Here is a 17,952-nt window from a genome sequence, read left to right on the forward strand (position 1 = left end):
CTTTCAGGTGACTCTTGGCACATATTTTTATATTAGGATGACTTCTGCTTCTGGTATCAGTCTTGTGCTTAAGAATTATTTCCACAGTTAGTATCTTCACTGGCTATTTCTGTAGCTTAATTTAATTATCTTTTTTTGTTTTTCTTTCATGTAGACATAAAAAATCTAAAATTACAAAAATTTACTTTATTGTCTTTCCTCCTACTCTTTAAACAGAGGCCTTCCTTAGTCTCATAATTAAGTTGCATATTTTGATAGGAAGTTAGACATTTTAATATTGCTTACTGCCCTGTTTCTACTCCCTTAGGTATTTTTCTCTAGTAAATCTCTTCACTTGCTTTACAGTGCTACATTACTTTGTGTTTGGAATTCTGTAAATGATCCAAATCATCATCTTCTTTCGGCTGTTCCCATTAGGGGTCACCACAGCGGATCATCTGTTTCCATTTCTTCCTGTCTTCTGCATCATGCTCTTTCACACCAACTGCCTGCATGTCCTCTCTCACCACATCCCTAAACCTTATCTTAGGCTTTCCTCATTTCCTCTTACCTGGCAACTCCATCCTTAGCATCCTTTTCCCAATGTACCCAGCATCCCTCCTCAGCACGTCCAAACCAACGCAGTTTTGCCTCTCTTGCTTTGTCTCCAACCTGAGCTGACCCTCTAATATACTGATTCCTAATCCTGTCCATCCTAGACACACCCAGTGCAAATCTTAACATGTTTAACTCTGCCACATCCAGCTCTGACCTGCCTTTTTGTCAGTGCCACCGTCTCCAACCCATATAACATAGCTGGTCTCACTACCCTCTTGTAGACCTTCCCTTTCAGTCTTACTGGTACCCGTCTATCACAAATCACTCCTGACACTCTTCTCCACCCATTCCACCTTGCCTGTACTCACTTCTTCATGTCTCTTCCACACTCACCATTACTCTGAACTGTTGATCTCAAGTACTTAAACTCATCCACCTTTACCAACTCTACTCCCTGCATCCTCAGCATTCCTCTACCCTCCCTCTCATTTACACACATATATTCTGTTTTAGCCCTGCTGTCCTTCATTCCTCTCCTCTCTAAAGCATATCTCCACCTCTCCAGGGTCTCCTCAACCTGTTCCCTACTCTCACCACATATCACAGTGTCATCTGAAAACATCATAGTCCACGGGGCCTCCTGTCTGATTTCATCTGTCAACCTGTCCATCACCACTGCAAATAAGAAAGGGCTCAGAGCTGATCCTTGATGTAATCCCACCTCCACCTTAAACATATCTGTCACTCCCACCGCAGTCCTCACCAATGTCACACTACCCTCGTACATATCCTTTACCACTCTTACATACTTCACTGCCACTCCCGACTTCCTCATACAATACCACAACTCCTCTCTAGGCACCCTGTCATATGCTTTCTCTAAGACCACAAAGACAGTGCAACTCCTTCTGACCTTCTCTGTATTTCTCCAACAACACTCTCAGAGCAAACATTGCATCTATAGTGCTCTTTCCTGGCATGAAACCATACTGCTGATCACTAATCATCACCTCCCTTCTTAACCTAGCTTCCACTACTACTCTTTCCCATAACTTCAAGCTGTGACTGATCAGTATTATCCCTCTGTAGTTACTGCAGCTCTGTACATCACCCTTATTCTTAAAGATAAGTACCAAAACACTTTTTCTCCACTCCTCAGGCATCCTCTGACTTTCCAAAATTTCTTTAAACAGGCTGGTTAAAACTTCCACTGCCATTTCTCCTAAACACCTCCATGCTTCCACTGGTGTGTCATCTGGGCCTACAGCCTTTCCATTCTTCATCCTCTTCATAGCTGTCCTTACTTCCTCCTTGCTAATCTGTTTCACTTTCTGATTCACTATCCCCACATCATCCAACCTTCTCTCTCTCTCATTCTCTTCATTCATCAGCCCTTCAAAGTACTCTTTCCATCTACTGAACACACTCTCCTCGCTTGTGAGTACGTTTTCCTCACTATCCTTTATCTCCCTTACCTGCTGCACATCTTTCCCAGCTCTGTCCCTCTGTCTAGCCAATCGGTACAGGTCCTTTTCTCCCTCTTTAGTGTCCAGTCTCTCATACAACTCTCCATATGCCTTATCCTTAGCCTTTGCCACCTCTCTCTTTGCCATGCGCCTCATTTCCTTATACTCATGTCTACTTTCTTCATCTCTTTGACAATCCTACTTCTTCTTCGCCAGCCTCTTCCTCTGTATACGCTCCTGTACTCACCAGGTCTCCTTGTCCTCCTTCCTCTGTCCAGATGTCACACCAAGCACCTTTCTAGCAGTCTCCCTTACTAGCTCTGTTGTCGTTACCCAGCTTATTCGGTAACTCTTCACTGCCTCCCAGTGCCTGTCTTAACTCGTCCCTGAACTGCTTTCACACTCCTCCTCCTCCTCTTGATCACCAACGTCATCCTACAGACCACCATTCTATGCTGCTTAACTACACTTTCCCCTGTCAACCACTTTACAGTCTCCAATCTCATTCAGACTGGCCCTCCTACATAGGATATAATCCACCTGTGTGCATCTTCCTCCACTCTTGTACGTCACCCTATGCTCCTCCCTCTTCTTAAAATACGTATTTATCACAGCCATGTCCATCCTTTTCGCAAAATCCACAATCATCTGACCTTCTGCATTCCTCTCCTTAACACCATACCTACCCATCACTTCCTCATCCCCTCTGTTCACTTCACCAACATGCCCATTGAAGTCCGTGCCAATCACTAGTCTCTCACCCTTGGGTACACTCACCACTACTTCATCCAACTCACTCCAAAATTTTTCTTTCTCATCCATCGCACACCCAACTTGTGGAGCATATGCACTAACAACATTCATCATAACACCATCAATTTCAAGCTTCATAAACATCACTCTATCAGACACTTTCTTCACCTCCAAAACACTCTTGGCATACTGTTCCTTTAGGATAACCCCTACTCCATTTCTCCTGCCATCCACACCATGATAGAACAATTTGAACCCGCCTCCTATACACCTGGCCTTACTTCCCTTCCATCAGGTCTCTTGCACGCACAATATATCAACCTTCCTTCTCTCCATCATATCAGCTAACTCTCTCCCTATACCAGTCATACTGCCAACATTCAAAGTTCCTACCCTCACTACTGCACTCCTAACCTTTCTCCTCTCTTCCTGCTTTTGGGCATGCCTTCCCCCTCCTCTTCTCCTTCGGCCAACAGTAGCCTAATTTCCGCCAGCACCCTATTGGCTAACAGTACTGGTGGCGGTTGTTGTTAACCCGTGCCTCGACCGATCCAGTATGGAAATATGAAATATTCTCTGCATAAGTCATTTGGCAGAGGTTTTACACCGGATGCGCTTCCTGATGCAACCCTCCCCATTTATCTGGGCTTGGCACTGGCTTGTGCATCCCCAGTGGCTGGGTTTCTGTAAGTGATCCAAATATTGGAGAGAAATACTGCCCCAGGACAAACGCAACCTCTGTATTGTTTGCGGGTGGCCAGAACACTAAAACTTTCCTTACATAATTTGCAAGTTATTTTACCCTAGGAAATTACTTGAAAGGAAAAACAAGCTAATCTTAAAAGGCCCAGTGGGAGAAGAGCCCGTTTTCAAAGATTGAGAAAAATATGTAAAGATATGAACAGAAACAAGAAAAAAGAGAAAAGGAAGAGAACACACTAAACTGTGTCCCCTGCATCAAAGATGTTGAAATTTCCTGCACTTGCCATTCCATCAACACCATTCTGCTGAGTACACAGCATTGCCAAACCTTCATTGCTAGTGGCTGTGGATACTAAAACCATTATTATTCAAGATAGGCCTTTTCAGCAGGAAACATCTTCTAGCAGCAGATCTTTGGAGAAGAAAGTTTCATCTTCAGATTTGTGGACTTTGGAGAAGGAAGTTTCCTCTTCAGATTTTTGGGCTTGAGACAGCCTTCATTTTCCTTCCTTAGATCTACCAGACGTGTCATGGATATTGATTGGGAGTGATTTATGATGGCTGTTGTCAAGGCTCAGACAGATCTGGTGTCCTCCTACCCCCCCCCCACTTCCCTTTGTTTCAAGGGAAGAATAAGTTTGCCCACCACCTCCTATAGGTTTTTAGGTAATTACTAAGCTAGTTTCCCTTGTGGGCCATTTTAAGCCTAGCCAGTTTTCCTTCCAAAGGTGAGAATCAAACCCTGCTCCTTGTGTATGTAAACTAAACACATTAACATTGTACCAAATCCCAGTCCAAAGACTGAACCAAGGTGGACCTTTAGATCTTCAGTGTAATGCTTTCCTAACTGAGCTATTTCTGCTCTTGATCATCTTGATGATGGAGATTTTGAAGTGGAAGTCCTTTCAGGACCGTCCCTTGTTGGTGCAGATTAGATCCCATTCATCAGTTGTAAATGTGTGTCAGATGCACTTATTCCATTATTTTTTGAGTCTTTTGTATTGCCTCGTTGAGTCTGAGATCTCTATGCCATCTGTAGTGTTGCAATGTTTGGCTTTGTTCCACTTATTAAAGCCCTTGTCATTGATATTTCATCTTTGTTCTCAGTGCTGGAGTTGACCAGCCCGTCGGTACCACAAATCTCCTTTGTCTCAATCTGCCTCCTATTCCTTGGGGTCAGAAAATCTGTCATGGCTAGGTTGTCTTGAGTGTCATTGGGGTTTGTGTCAGTGTGTTCAGTTTTTTGACAAGACCATCTCCTGTCAGTTGACACAGGAAGGAATCCTCCCTCAGTTTCAGCTCCTCTCTCAGCAGTGTTCCATCTGAGATGTTCATCATGTGATCACTGGTGCAGTAGCCCTAGCTGTATGTGTTATATCCTGCTAAGGAGTAACAGGTGGCTAGCATCAAAGATTAAGGGCACCTTCCACATGCCCAAAACATATTCCAGCTTAAGCAGAGTTGAAAAAATTGAGTGGTTTGGGTACTAGGCCCTTCAGAGCTTTCCTTCTGCTTGAGGATGCTCCTGTTGTTGGCTTTTGAGGATTTTCAGTCTGTAAATGCTTTTCCATTACTGGGAAGATAAATTTCCTTTGGAGGGGAAAAGGTGCCCACGTTTTATTTTTATGACAGATGGTAAACTTTTTCTGTGAAATTTAAGCTAGGAAAAAGTGTTTTGGTAGGTTTTAAGAAGAGCATTACTTTTTACTTTTGAGGAAGGAAGTTGTATGTCCTTCTGTTCTGCTGTTGCAGTATTCTTTACATGAGGGAGATTGCCTACCTATATCAAGGTAACCCCAGATACTGGAATCAAATTAGATTATATTGAAAAAGAACTACACAAACTGGATCCAAACAAAGCACAGGGAGGAGACGGAATTAGTAACAATGACCTGAGAACACTTCAGCAAGAACTTACAGAACCATAATATTTGTTATTCACTAGGTCATATAAATATGGAGAGAGCCTTCAAGATTGGAGACATCCGCTTATTAAACTTGTTTTTAAGGGAAAGGGGAGTAGGACAAACCCAGAGTCATGTAGACCCTTAAGTGTACTTTCATGTTGTGGAAAAGTAATGGAGAAGGTAATATTGGATAAGTTATTGTCAAAACTGGATAGGTTGGGACTTGAAACTATATGTCAGCATGCATATGTTGAAAACAGATCTATTACCACCTGATGTTCTATAACAATGTAATAACAGCTATGAATGAAAATTGTGCTGTGATGTAATTTGTATAGATTTAACTTTAGCATTTGACAGGGTCATACACATAACACTGAACAGTAAATTAGTACAACTAGGTATTGATGTACTCTTGATAAGATGGATAGTTGCATGGATTACCAATAGGACATGGCAAGAATCATACATCAACTGGACAGGCAAAATCCTTGGTTACAGTCAGGGTGTCCCACAGGGCTCTGTTCTAGGTCCTTACTTGTTTAGATTGTATCTTTCAGACTTAACTTTTTCATCTGAGGTTCTACAGTCTATATGCAGACAGCCTAAAATTGAGTAAACTGATTACATGTTTTACAGATAGGGCATGTCTGCAAAATAACTTGACTAAATTGACCATTTGGGCACAGGAGAATAATATGCTGATAAATGCAGAAAAAAAACTAAGCATATGAGATTTGGTAGGCATAAATTGAAGGGTAAATATTTAATACAGCACACAGTGATTGAAACTGTAGACTCATTTAAGGACCTGGGTATATGGGTAGATTAAGCGAGGAGTTTTTCTAATCATATCAACCAGTTGATTAATGATAGTTATAGAACTATAGGCTCTATAAAAAGATTTATAAAGTCTAGGAAGTCAATAATAATGAAATCATTGTTTGTTGCATTAGACCCAAACTTGAGTATGGAATAAAAATATGGAAACTCTATAAGAAAACAAGTATGAGTAAACTGGAAAGAGCACAACGGAAGTATGTCGAGGGTATCCATGGATGTGAAAATTTAAGTTATTATGAAAGACTAAAATATCTGAACTTGTACAGTGTCTGTTATAGCTATCTAAGAGGAGCTCTTACTCAGGTATATAGGGCATTTAGTGACATCTACCTCTGGGAATGTTTGAGGTTAACAAAAAGTACTAGAGAATCATCAGACAACCTATGTAGGAGATTCTATAGGAATGAGAAGTGTACTGATTAGCTGTCTGACAGAGTAGCTGATGCATGGAACAGGCTACCAAATTACATTAAAGCAAGTACTAGTTTAGATATTTTTAAGAACAGCCTGGATACTTATTATGGGAACAAAGTGTTTTGGTATATTGGCAAGCTAGAAGGGCATTAATGCCCATGCTTGAAGTATTTTTATGTATTTATGTATGTATGTATGCCAAGCGACCCAACACAGGCCAGCATATAAAAGTCTGTAGTGCCTAGGGTGCGTGGTATGTCGCAAATAGTCTGCTTTTGGACATAGGCTATAAAAGTGACATATTTATGCACCGTCCTCAGAACTTCAATGCTGCCAGACAGAACTTGCTTCCCATATGTACAGTCTGACCAGCGAAGAAATTTCAGCTCAGATAAGTGCCTTGGGGGGGGGGGTGCCTTTTCTGTCTTGGCCCTTCCCACAACCATAAGGCCTGCTCTGCTTGCCAGTTGTTCGTCCCGAAAACCTTACGAAGTAGGCTTAATTGTCTTTCCATATATCTAGAAAATTAGCAACTAAAACTCCTCACCTAAAGGATTGAGGGTCCCTTGATCTCAGAAACCGAGTCATTAGTGAAGTGGAAGGCCAAGAAATCCAGGATGGAAGCCTCGGCTGCACCTCCAGAGCCAGGCATCTCTTCTGGGATGACTACCAGTCCAGACATTCCCTCAGGACCGTCATCTGAACCACAGGCCGAACCCATAACACAGGTTGCCTTGGAACAGGATAGAAGCACGTCCTCAGAGGTACTGCAAGTGTCCACCAAGATCCTCCAAGGGGAACCTCAACTCTTTATTTCTGAAGGCACCCAAGGGATTCTGACCATCCTTGTTCAGGAGGAGGTAGATTCAGACATTGAGTGTAGGCCTACGTCTGGTCTGCCATCACTGCACAGAATGGATATTACCAGTAAGAAGAAACAGAAGACCAAGCATTATTTGCCTACTTCCTGTCCTCAGAAGGACTGGCAAGCTTTCTCCAAAAGCATTTTCCATTCCCTCAGACCTACTCCAGGGGTTACAGTCCCTACATCCCCTCACCTGTTCCTTCACAAAAGAGGGTTAGGGAAGACTCATCTTCTGAAGAAGCCTCTCCTCTAATGAGGAGTCTCTAGCTTGCTTGACCCAGATCACCTCCCTACTAGACTATGCCTCTCCTGAGGAAGATTCTAATGGGACTGATTCTCCATTAGAGGAGATTTCATTCAGTGACACTTTGACCAGGATGCAGGAACATTTCAAGTGGGATAGCACTGAAATGACAGACATTCAAGAACGTTACTATGAACTTCCGCTGGTGGACACTCCCATTTCCTTTGCTGTTCCCCCTATCCTTCCGGCCTTCCTAGGTGTTTTTGCATCCTCTAGCAAGACTCCTGACTCACAACCTCCGGCACCTAAAAAACATATTTTATAAGGTGCCTGCAGATTGTAAGTACTTATTCAGAGCTTCCTCAGCTGACCCATCAGTCATCACTATGTCCTCTGACAAGCCTTCAAGACTTCTTCCCTCTACCTCCCTGCTACCTTCTGACAAGGACATCAGGCATTTGGAGACACTAGGCAAGAAAGTTTATACTTCCTCCACCCTTGCATTTAGGGCAATAAACTGCTCTTGTCACAGCTGTTTAAATAATTTCTGAACTACCCAAATCTGAGAATAAGACCCCAGCTACATTCTTGCTGGCTACTACTTCCCAGGTCACCAAGCAGTCAGCCAAATGTAGCTGTGACACCATAGAGGCTTCCGCTAGGGCAGCTGCCTCTGGGTCTGTTCTTAGATTTGCTTGGCATAGACTACAGCAATTGCCAGAGGATATCAAATCCAAATTGATGAATGCTCCCCTGGCCAATGAAGCCCTGTTTGGATCTGCGGCTGTGGAACTCTTCAAAACATTGCAGGAGATGAAAGAACAAAAACACCTCCTAATTTCGCCTGTCCCAAAATTCCAGAGAAATTATCCTTCCAAACCAGCTTTTGTTAGGAAGCAATCCAGACCACCTCAACCCAAGACCAAGAGATCTGGAAAGTGTCCACAATCTTTTTGGACTCCACAACTGATTCCACTTCTTAAACAGCCCTTTCCAGACAGGCCAGGGTCTGTCTGACTACATGGACCCCATTGCTCCCCCTCACCCCTCTCAAGCCTGGCTTGGGAAAAGATTACTCAAGACTCTTGCTCAGTTTCCATCATAAGCAAGGGATACTTCATGGTCTGGGAGTCACTACTACCATTCAGGGGCATCCCCCAGCCACCCAAAAAGTAACTAACACTGATGTCCTTCATGGATGCATCTGCAGTCATAACAACTGGGTTGTCCTGTCGTCAGGCAGCCCTTCAGTCGGCCGGATTCCAAAGTCCGGGTCCGGCTTCGGCTGATGTCGCACTTCACCCAACGTCATCTCTGTTGGCCTTCGGGTATAAAGGCATCAGCCGACGCCATTTTCCTCAGTCTTTCTTGCCGCGTGGCGCCCGAAGCAGAAGCTGTTCGCAAGTGCCGGTCGGTCGGATCCAGAGATTACTTCTACCGAATACTACTTCGAAGACTTCTAAAGCTAAGTACCCCGTTGGGGACTCTTTCTTGCCTCAGCCGATGTCAGAAAAAGTTAATAATTGTTTAACCTGTGGGAAACAAATACCTCATAAAGATTTCCACTCTTATTGTCTGCCTTGTTTAGGCCCAGCCCACGACGTAGCAGCCTGTTCGGCCTGTGCTTCGTTCAACCGACGCACGCTTAGGCGTCGGTCGGAGTTTGCTGAACAGTTTTTCGGTTCTGATTTTGCGTACATTATGCCGTCGGATCCTCCGACAACCCAATCTGCCAAAAACCGCAAAGATAAAGACCGACACTCGCGGTCCGCGGTTTCGGCCGAAACCATGGTTAAGCAAACCGTGAGTGTCTCGGTTTCGGCCGAAACCGAGAAAACTGATCAAAGTACAGCTGAATCTATCTCTACAACTGAGGCCCCTGCTACCACTCTTGAAACGGCCTCAGAAATTTTATCCACTACGGTGGTTGCCACTGACTTATCAGACACCATTCCCTTGGATGTCTCTACCCCAGCACGTGGTGCTGCTAGGCCTCCAGCAGCCATGTCCATTAAGGCCTTCGCCAGGGCTAAAGCAGCAAAGACTACTAAAACAGTGCCTGTTAAACCCCCTACAACCAGGCCATCCTCTAGTTCTCAAATGCTTACTCTGGCAGAAGATTTAATTTCATTAATTAGAGGATCTCAATCTCACCCAGACAGGGCCTCTCAGCCCCAGAGAAGAGACCTAGGGCAGAGCCCCTGAGCCAGTGTCCTCTGATGAGTCTGCCGATGAATCAGACATAACTGATCAGCCAGAGGCTCCTTTCTCCAATTTTGAAGACTCTGATGCTGAAGAATCCATTCCAGCTGCTTCCCCACCAGAAGAATTCTCCTTTGGGGAAACCTTACATGCCATGCGAGAGCAGTTCCAATGGCAGCAACAGGATTTTCAGACTCCAGAAAAGACTTAGGACCTTTCTGCACCTTCCACAGCACAGGCCCTTAGCTATACCTCCTGTTCTCTCTGTGGTGGATGATGCTTTCAATGATGTCTGCTCCGCACCAGATTCTTTACCTCCAGCCCCTGCCAAACCAGACAGATTTTACAGGGTGCCAGACACTCATCACCACCTTTACAAGGCCCCACTTGCAGACCCCGAAACTATATCCCAGGGTCCCAAGGCAGTAGCCGCGACCATAGCAAAAAACCCTATTCCTACAGAAAGGGAAGCAAGGTCATTAGACAGATGGGGCAAAAAGGTCTACACTTCAGCTACTCTCTCAGCTAGAGCTTTAAATTGTCAGTTTCACATGATACAATACCAAGAGTTTATGCTTGATCAGTTAACTAAAAAACTATCCTCTGATGACTCTATAGATAAGAAATATGTATTAGAAATGGTAAATAACATACAACAGGTTAGTAACCATTCCTTAAAATGTGGCTATGATGCACTGGAGGCTTCATTTAGATCAGCCATGACTGGCACAGTGATAAGAAGGCATGCATGGCTAAAGGAGCAAGCTCTACCGGATCATGTTAAAGCTAAGTTGCTAGATGCTCCTATGGATAAGACAAGTTTGTTTGGTACACCTGCCCAGCAGGTTATGAAGAAAATGGAAGAAAAGGCAAAATCTGTTCAAACGGTTAAAGATTTCTTGCAGGTTCAGCCCCCAAGGTTTAGCAGGAACTGGCCTGCCAAAATTGGTCCTTTCCTGACTCCACAAGATCTCAAAGGGGCAGGAATAGACGTTCCAGAGGCAGAAACCAATCCAGGGAGGTGCCTACAGAGGACGACAGTGGCAAGATAACAACAGAGGCACAGACACAACCTCTGCCACTACATCAACTCAACCACAGTGACTTAACCTAAATCCGCCTACCAGGGAACAGATAGCAGCTCCTCTAGGCGGAAAATTAACCTTATTTTCAAAGAACTGGCACTATATAACAAAAGACAAGTGGATTTTACAAACCATAGATCAAGGTTACGGTTCCACTTCCACACTTTACCAGTCAAAAGAGGAATGCCAAATCTACCTCCAAATCAAAAACAGAGGCTCTACAACAGATAATGCAGTTAGCAAACATGAGAGCTGTGGAAAAGTGCCAACAGCAGAGCAAGGAAAGGGTTCTACTCCAGACTATTCCTAGTTCCAAGAAAGGAAAAAGTTGGAGACCAATTCTCGACCTGTCCGCCTTAAATACATACATCATTGTCCCAAAATTCAAAATGCTGACCCTACAGCAACTTCTTCCCATGCTGGGCAAGGAGTGTTGGCTGGTAACTCTAGATCTCAAGGAGGCATACCTGCACGTCCCCATTCGACCAATCTGCAGAAGATACCTCAGATTTCTTGCAGGATCAGAGCACTATCAATTCTCAGCATTGCCCTTTGGCTTATCTACTGCGCCCAGAGTATTCACAAAATGCCTGGCATCAGTAATCACCCATTGCAGACTACAGGGAATTCAAATTTACCCATACCTAGACGACTGCCTGCTACAAGGGGACAACAAAAGCAAGCTGACAACAGATTTACAAAGGGTCATTTACTTGCTGCAAGCACTGGGATACACAGTCAATCTACAAAAGTCAAGGCTGATACCATCCCAAACAAGGACATTCTTGGGCGCGGAATTGGACACAGTAAAACAGATGGCATTCCTAACTACAGAAAAACAAAAAGAACTCCCTCTTTACTTCTTGGCACTAACAAAACTGAACAAGTTAACAGCAAGAAAAGTACTGCAGGCCTTGGGCTTCATGGCATCATGCATAATCTTGGTTCCATTTGCCAGACTACATATGAGAAAACTACAGTGGTACCTAAAGAATTTATGGTCCCAACACAGACACAGCCTAGAAACAGAAATCCCATTAATTCCATGCTTAAAACAGGAGTTCCTATGGTGGGCTCAGGCATGCCAGTCAAACCCAGGGCTACCCTTTCGCAGATGTCAAGCAAGCCAGACTATCACAACAGACGCTTCAGACCTAGGATGGGGGGCCCACATGCTGGACAAATGCGTGCAAGGATTGTGGACACAGGATCAACTTCACCTGCACATCAACCTAAAAGAAATGCTGGCAGTAAAACTGGCAATCCAAAAGTTCAGACCATTTCTCAAAGAGGGCCAGTTGATGATAAGGACAGACAACACCACAGTCATGTGGTACATCAACAAACAGGGAGGCACTCATTCATACCCTCTATGCAGAATGACTTTGGAGCTGTGGACCCTGGCACTCAGCTGCAACATCCAGTTACAGGCAATATTTGTACCGGGAAAGGAGAACACTCTAGCAGACATATTAAGCAGAACCACATCGGATGCCCACGAATGGAAGCTGCACCCGGACATCTTCAAGACCATCTCAAAGAAATGGGGAATGCCTCAGATAGATCTGTTTGCATCACCTACCAATCACCAGCTCAAAAAATTCTGCACAAGGACATTCCACCCACTAGCATGGAAAGTGGATTCGCTCTCCTTCAGCTGGAAAGGCCTAACAGCATATGCATTCCCACCTCTTCCCTTGATACACAAGGTATTACTAAAAATCAAGGAAGAACGTCCAAGGATAATCCTGATAGCTCCAAACTGGCCAAGACAACACTGGTACCCACTGCTGAGGAGCATGTCTCGAACAATATGTGGCCAATACCCCTGATGCCTTTGATGTTAACTCAGAACAACTACAGCATCATACATCCAAACCTAAAAACGTTGCAACTGACTGCATGGAACATCACATAGCAGCAGCTAATCCAGAACTTTCCCAAAGAGTTAGAGACATTATTCTTGAAGCACGCAGACCTTCAACAAGAAGAAACTATGCTGGAAAATGGAAAAGGTTTGTCATTTGGAGTACTGAAAGAGGAAAAGATGTGTCAAACATAGATATGCCTAACATTCTGGAGTACCTAGACGAACTTCTTCATTCAGGCCTGTCCTACTCCTCCATCAAGATACATGCATCAGCTATTTCAGCAGAATACAGCTTTGATCCACCTGTTTTTCTCACCCTTTGCTCAGGCAGTTCCTCAGAGGAATCAAGAATGTAAAACCTCCAAGGAAACCACCATTACCAGCTTGGGACCTAAACTTTGTGCTAGAAAAATTGACACTATCACCCTTTGAACCAGCAGCAACAGCAGACCTACAACACCTGTCATGGAAAACTGCTTTCCTACTGGCAATTACTTCAGCAAGGAGGGTTTCAGAACTACAGGCCTTAATGGCAGTGAAACCCTTCCTAATCTTCCACCAAGATAGAGTGTCTATGAGAACTAATCCTACATTTATGCCTAAGGTGGTATCCAGAGTGTCTTTAAACCAGGCAATCCACCTACCTACCTTCTTTCCCAACCCACAAAACAGAGGGGAAAGAATATTGCATACCTTGGATGTACATAGACAGCTACGCTACTATTTGGACAGATCTAAAAGTAGCAGAAAGACTGACCAACTTTTTGTAGCCTATGCAACAGGAAGGGAAGGAAAAGCTATTTCCAAACAGACAATCTCCAAATGGATAGGAAATTGCATACGATTCTGTTACTCCTTCCATGGAAAACCAATTCCACAGAACATAAGACCTCATTCTACAAGGGCAACAGCCACTACCACAGCCTTCTTACGAGGAGTGGCAACCAAAGACATTATTGAGGCGGCTACTTGGACCTCCGTGCATACATTTGCCAAGCATTATAATTTGCCTCTATATTCCAGATCCCGAGCAGGGTTTGCCACTGCTGTACTGCAAGGGATCCTAAACACACCATAATCTAGTTTTATCCTCCTCCCTTGTTGGCTATGGTATTCTACCCAGTTGTTATGACTGCAGATGCATCCATGAAGGACATAGTACAGTTTTGTACCTACCATAAATGTAGATGTCTGAACTGGATAGCATCTGCAGTCAGGATTACCCTCCCTCCTTCCCCTCTGTGGTACTCCTAGGGTGTTTACCCTCCTAATAGCTAGCTAGTGGGGGGGAGTCTCTTATGGTGTATTTGTTTGTATATATGTACATACATGCTTACTTTTTGTGTTTACCTTCTATCCTTTTGGAAACATTGGCATTTATCCAAATTTTAGCCTTCCATGAGGGCAACTGGCATCTGGGGCAAGAAACACTGAGGAAAATGGCGTTGGCTGATGCCTTTATACCCGAAGGCCAGCAGAGATGACGTCGGGTGAAGTGCGACATCAGCCGAAGCCGGACCCGGACTTTGGAATCCGGCCGACTGAAGGGCTGCCTGACGACAGGACAACCCAGTTGTTATGACTGCAAATGCTATCCATTTCGGACATCTACATTTATGGTAGGTACAAAACTGTACTTTCCCACCTGTGCTTCCAACACTTCTGAAGCAAGGCACCATCCAACATGTCCATGCCCATCAAAGAGGAAAGGGATTCTATTGCAGGCTATTTCTAGTACCAAGGAAGGAAGGCCTCTAGGGACTCATGTTAGACCTCTCCTTCCTAAACACCTTCTTGAAGGTACCCTCTTTCAGGATGCTTAACCTTACAAACCTGATTTCCCCAGATCTTACCTCAAGCCTTCATGGCCTCAATAGACATAAAAGATGCTTGTCTTCATATTCCTATCCACCCCAGCTACAGGAAATATCTAAGATTTTCGGTAGCCTCAGGACATTTTTAGTTTTCTGCTGTACCCTTTGGTCTGTCTGCTGCCCCAAGGGTTTCCACAAATTGCCTAGTGCCAGTGGTGGCATTCTGCAGATTGCAAGGCATCCAAGTCTTCCCATATTTGGATGATCCTCTTTTCCAAGCAAACAGTCCAGAGTTGCTACAGCAGGACCTCAACCATGCAATCCACATTCTGCTTTCTCTGGGATACACAGTAAACTACCAAAAATCAACCCTTAGTCCAACACAATTCCAGATTTTCCTGTGATGCAGGATTCAAGCAGACCTCATGAAGGTCTCCCTCCCCTCCCAGAAGGCCCAGGAACTCACTGCTTTTTTTTCAAAGTCTCATTTCTGTGTTCCACATTTCAGCCAGGACCTTTCTCAGGACCCTGGGCTGTATGGCTTCCACCATCCCAATGCTTTCCCTTGCAAAAATGCACATGAGGAAATGGCAGTGGTACCTGAAGTTGTTGTGGACTCAGCACGCATACACGCTGGAGTTCCAAATTCCACTTCATCCCTGCCTGAAGAAATAAATAAATTGGTGGATTCAACGACTTTATCAATTCAGGGCTCCCACTCCATCCTCTTCCAGTACAGGAAATGTACACAGACACTTCAGGCACAGGTTGGGGAGCAGCCTTCGGTGCCATGAAAGCACAAGGCACTTGGTCACCCTGTCAAAGAAAAGATCACATCAATATAACAGAAGTGAGAAAACTACTCTTGGCACATCAGGCCTTTCAGTCTCTCCTAACCCCCCAGGGCCCTAAAAAGATATAACAGGCAACATCACAGTACTCTGGTATGTAAACAGGAATGGGGGGACCAGTTCTTACCTCCTGTGCAAGCTAGCTCAAGAGGTGTTGGAGCTGGTTGTCAAGTTGCACACACCCCTTCAGGCAGTATACATCCCCTCCAGCATGAATGTTTTGGCAGACATTCTCAGCAGGTCCAAAACACAACCCCACAAATGGATGCTTCACAGGGACATGTTTTTGGACATTGTCCACCAGTAGGATATTCCACAAGTGGATCTGTTTCCTCTACCTTGAACAAACAGCTTCCTCTGTTTTGTGGCAGAGAAATCCTGTAGCCTGGAAGGTGGACTCCCTCTGATTCTCATGGAGAGGGATGTCCCTATATGCATTCCCTCCCCTGCCTCTCATTACAGGAGTCCTTCAGAAGATTCTGCAGGGCAGATCAAAAATATAGTTGGTGATCCCCTTTTGGCCAAGACAGCATTAGTTTCCCTTACTCCTGCATTTAGCCAAGGGCAATCACCACAATTTACCCCACAGAGTGGGCCTACTCTCACAACACAAGGGCACCCTCATTTACCCCACTTGTTAACTCTGTAGATGACATAGTGGGTAATAGGGCCTTAATTCCTTTCAGACATCTTTTTTCAGAGGACATGCTAAGGGTCCTGCAGGAGGCCCGGAAACCCAACACAAGGAAATCTTATTTATCCAAATGGAAAAGATTTTCATTATGCTGTGTCTCTCATAATTTGAACCCACTAACAGTCTTGTCATACTTTTTTAATTTCTCAAAGTCTTTTGGGTTTCTAATACTGTGATGGGAATGGACCCCATTCCTAAGTCAAAGTATGATTAAAGTTGATGAACTCAGTATTGTTTCAGTCTTTGATGTCAGGCAGAAGTGCTCTTTGCAGCACCCGCAGTGTGCCCAGAAATGACTCCTCTTGTATTTCGTACAGAGTTACATGTATTGGTAACATATCTAAATACGATTGTAGATTCTTTTTTATTATAAGACCCATTGCTCCTACTACTATTGGAAATGTCTGGCTATCTTTCTTCCACATTGCTCTCATTTCTGTCTACAAATCCTGATATTTTATGACTTTGTGTCTCTCTGTATGCAAGACACTGTAGTCACTCGGTGTAGCGATTTCAGTGATCAATGCTACGTTTGTCTTCTTTTTATGGACAACTATATCTGGTTTTCTCACGTCTGTCTTTTGAACTGTTGGCAATGGGTGATTCCATGTTATGTAGACTTCATGATTTTGTATGATGCTTTGTTTCCAGTGCTTTTAAGCCCCTTCGATGCCATAATGTTTGCACAATCCCCAGTGCAACAGTCTTGCCACGTTATTATGCCTTTCAGTATACAGTCCTTCTGTCATTAGTATGCCACAACCAGCAACAAGGTGTGCATCTATTTCCAGTTGAGTTTTACAAAACCTTTGTTTGTTTCTCCCACATGATCAATGGACTTTGTAAGCCAACATGTATGCAGCCCACTATCTTGGGCTACCAATATTAACCTTTCATCTTTTGGTTTGAATTCACCTCTCCTTAACCATTCCTGAGTTCGATCCTGATCAACATGAAGTTCTTCCAGGAGTTTTCTATACTTGCAACTATATTAATGCATTTTCCACATTTCTTGCCTTTTCATCTGATCCTTCACCTTATATTCTTTTTTTTTATTTTTTGACACATTCACTTGCTGCCTGATTTTTATTTACTTCTGGTTTGATTTCCATTCCTGCTTGACATCGATATGCTTCTGCTAGACAAAGCAGGGAAGTCGTCTTAGATTTATTCTTCTCATGTTTCAAAAGTTTCACTACGTTTGGGTCTTGTGAGGTCAGCAGATATGTGTGCAGTCCCACAATTGCAGATCTGTACATGTAATCATTTTCAAGGAGGCCCATACTCCCTTTGGAATGGAGAATATATAATCTTGGTATGTACTGATTTTTATAAATCATTTGAGCATGAGACATCCTTGTTTTATTGTCTGATCTATCCAACACCTTTTGGGGCCAGTCAGTCACTCCAAAACTGTAAGTTAGGACAGGAAGAGAAAATGGGTTTATTGCTTTTATTTTGTTCCTAGATGTCAACTCTGTTTTCAGAATTAATTTAAGTCTTCTAAAATATTCCTTACTAAGTTTTATTTGCATTTGTTCATGTTTTATAGCCGATCCTTCACCAATTCCCAAATATTTATTCATTCCCTCTTTCTCAAGTTCTTTTGTATCACATTCTTGTTCCAAACTGATGTTTTCTTGGTACTGCATTTTCTGTGCTTTAAAGGTTGTTTTTGCACATTTATCAAAACCAAATGACATTC

The 17,952-nt window shown here is 43.7% G+C and overlaps 1 protein-coding gene across 11 annotated transcripts in view; it reads left to right on the plus strand.

The window, feature by feature from the left end:
• The window catches only part of BRD8 (bromodomain containing 8), a 1,923,539-nt gene that overhangs the window by 1,105,601 nt on the left and 799,986 nt on the right, over positions 1-17,952 (plus strand). The window lies entirely within an intron of this gene.

This window comes from Protopterus annectens, chromosome 4.part0 (assembly GCF_019279795.1).
Source record: "Protopterus annectens isolate FY-2018-M chromosome 4.part0, PAN1.0, whole genome shotgun sequence".
NCBI lineage: Eukaryota > Metazoa > Chordata > Ceratodontiformes > Protopteridae > Protopterus > Protopterus annectens.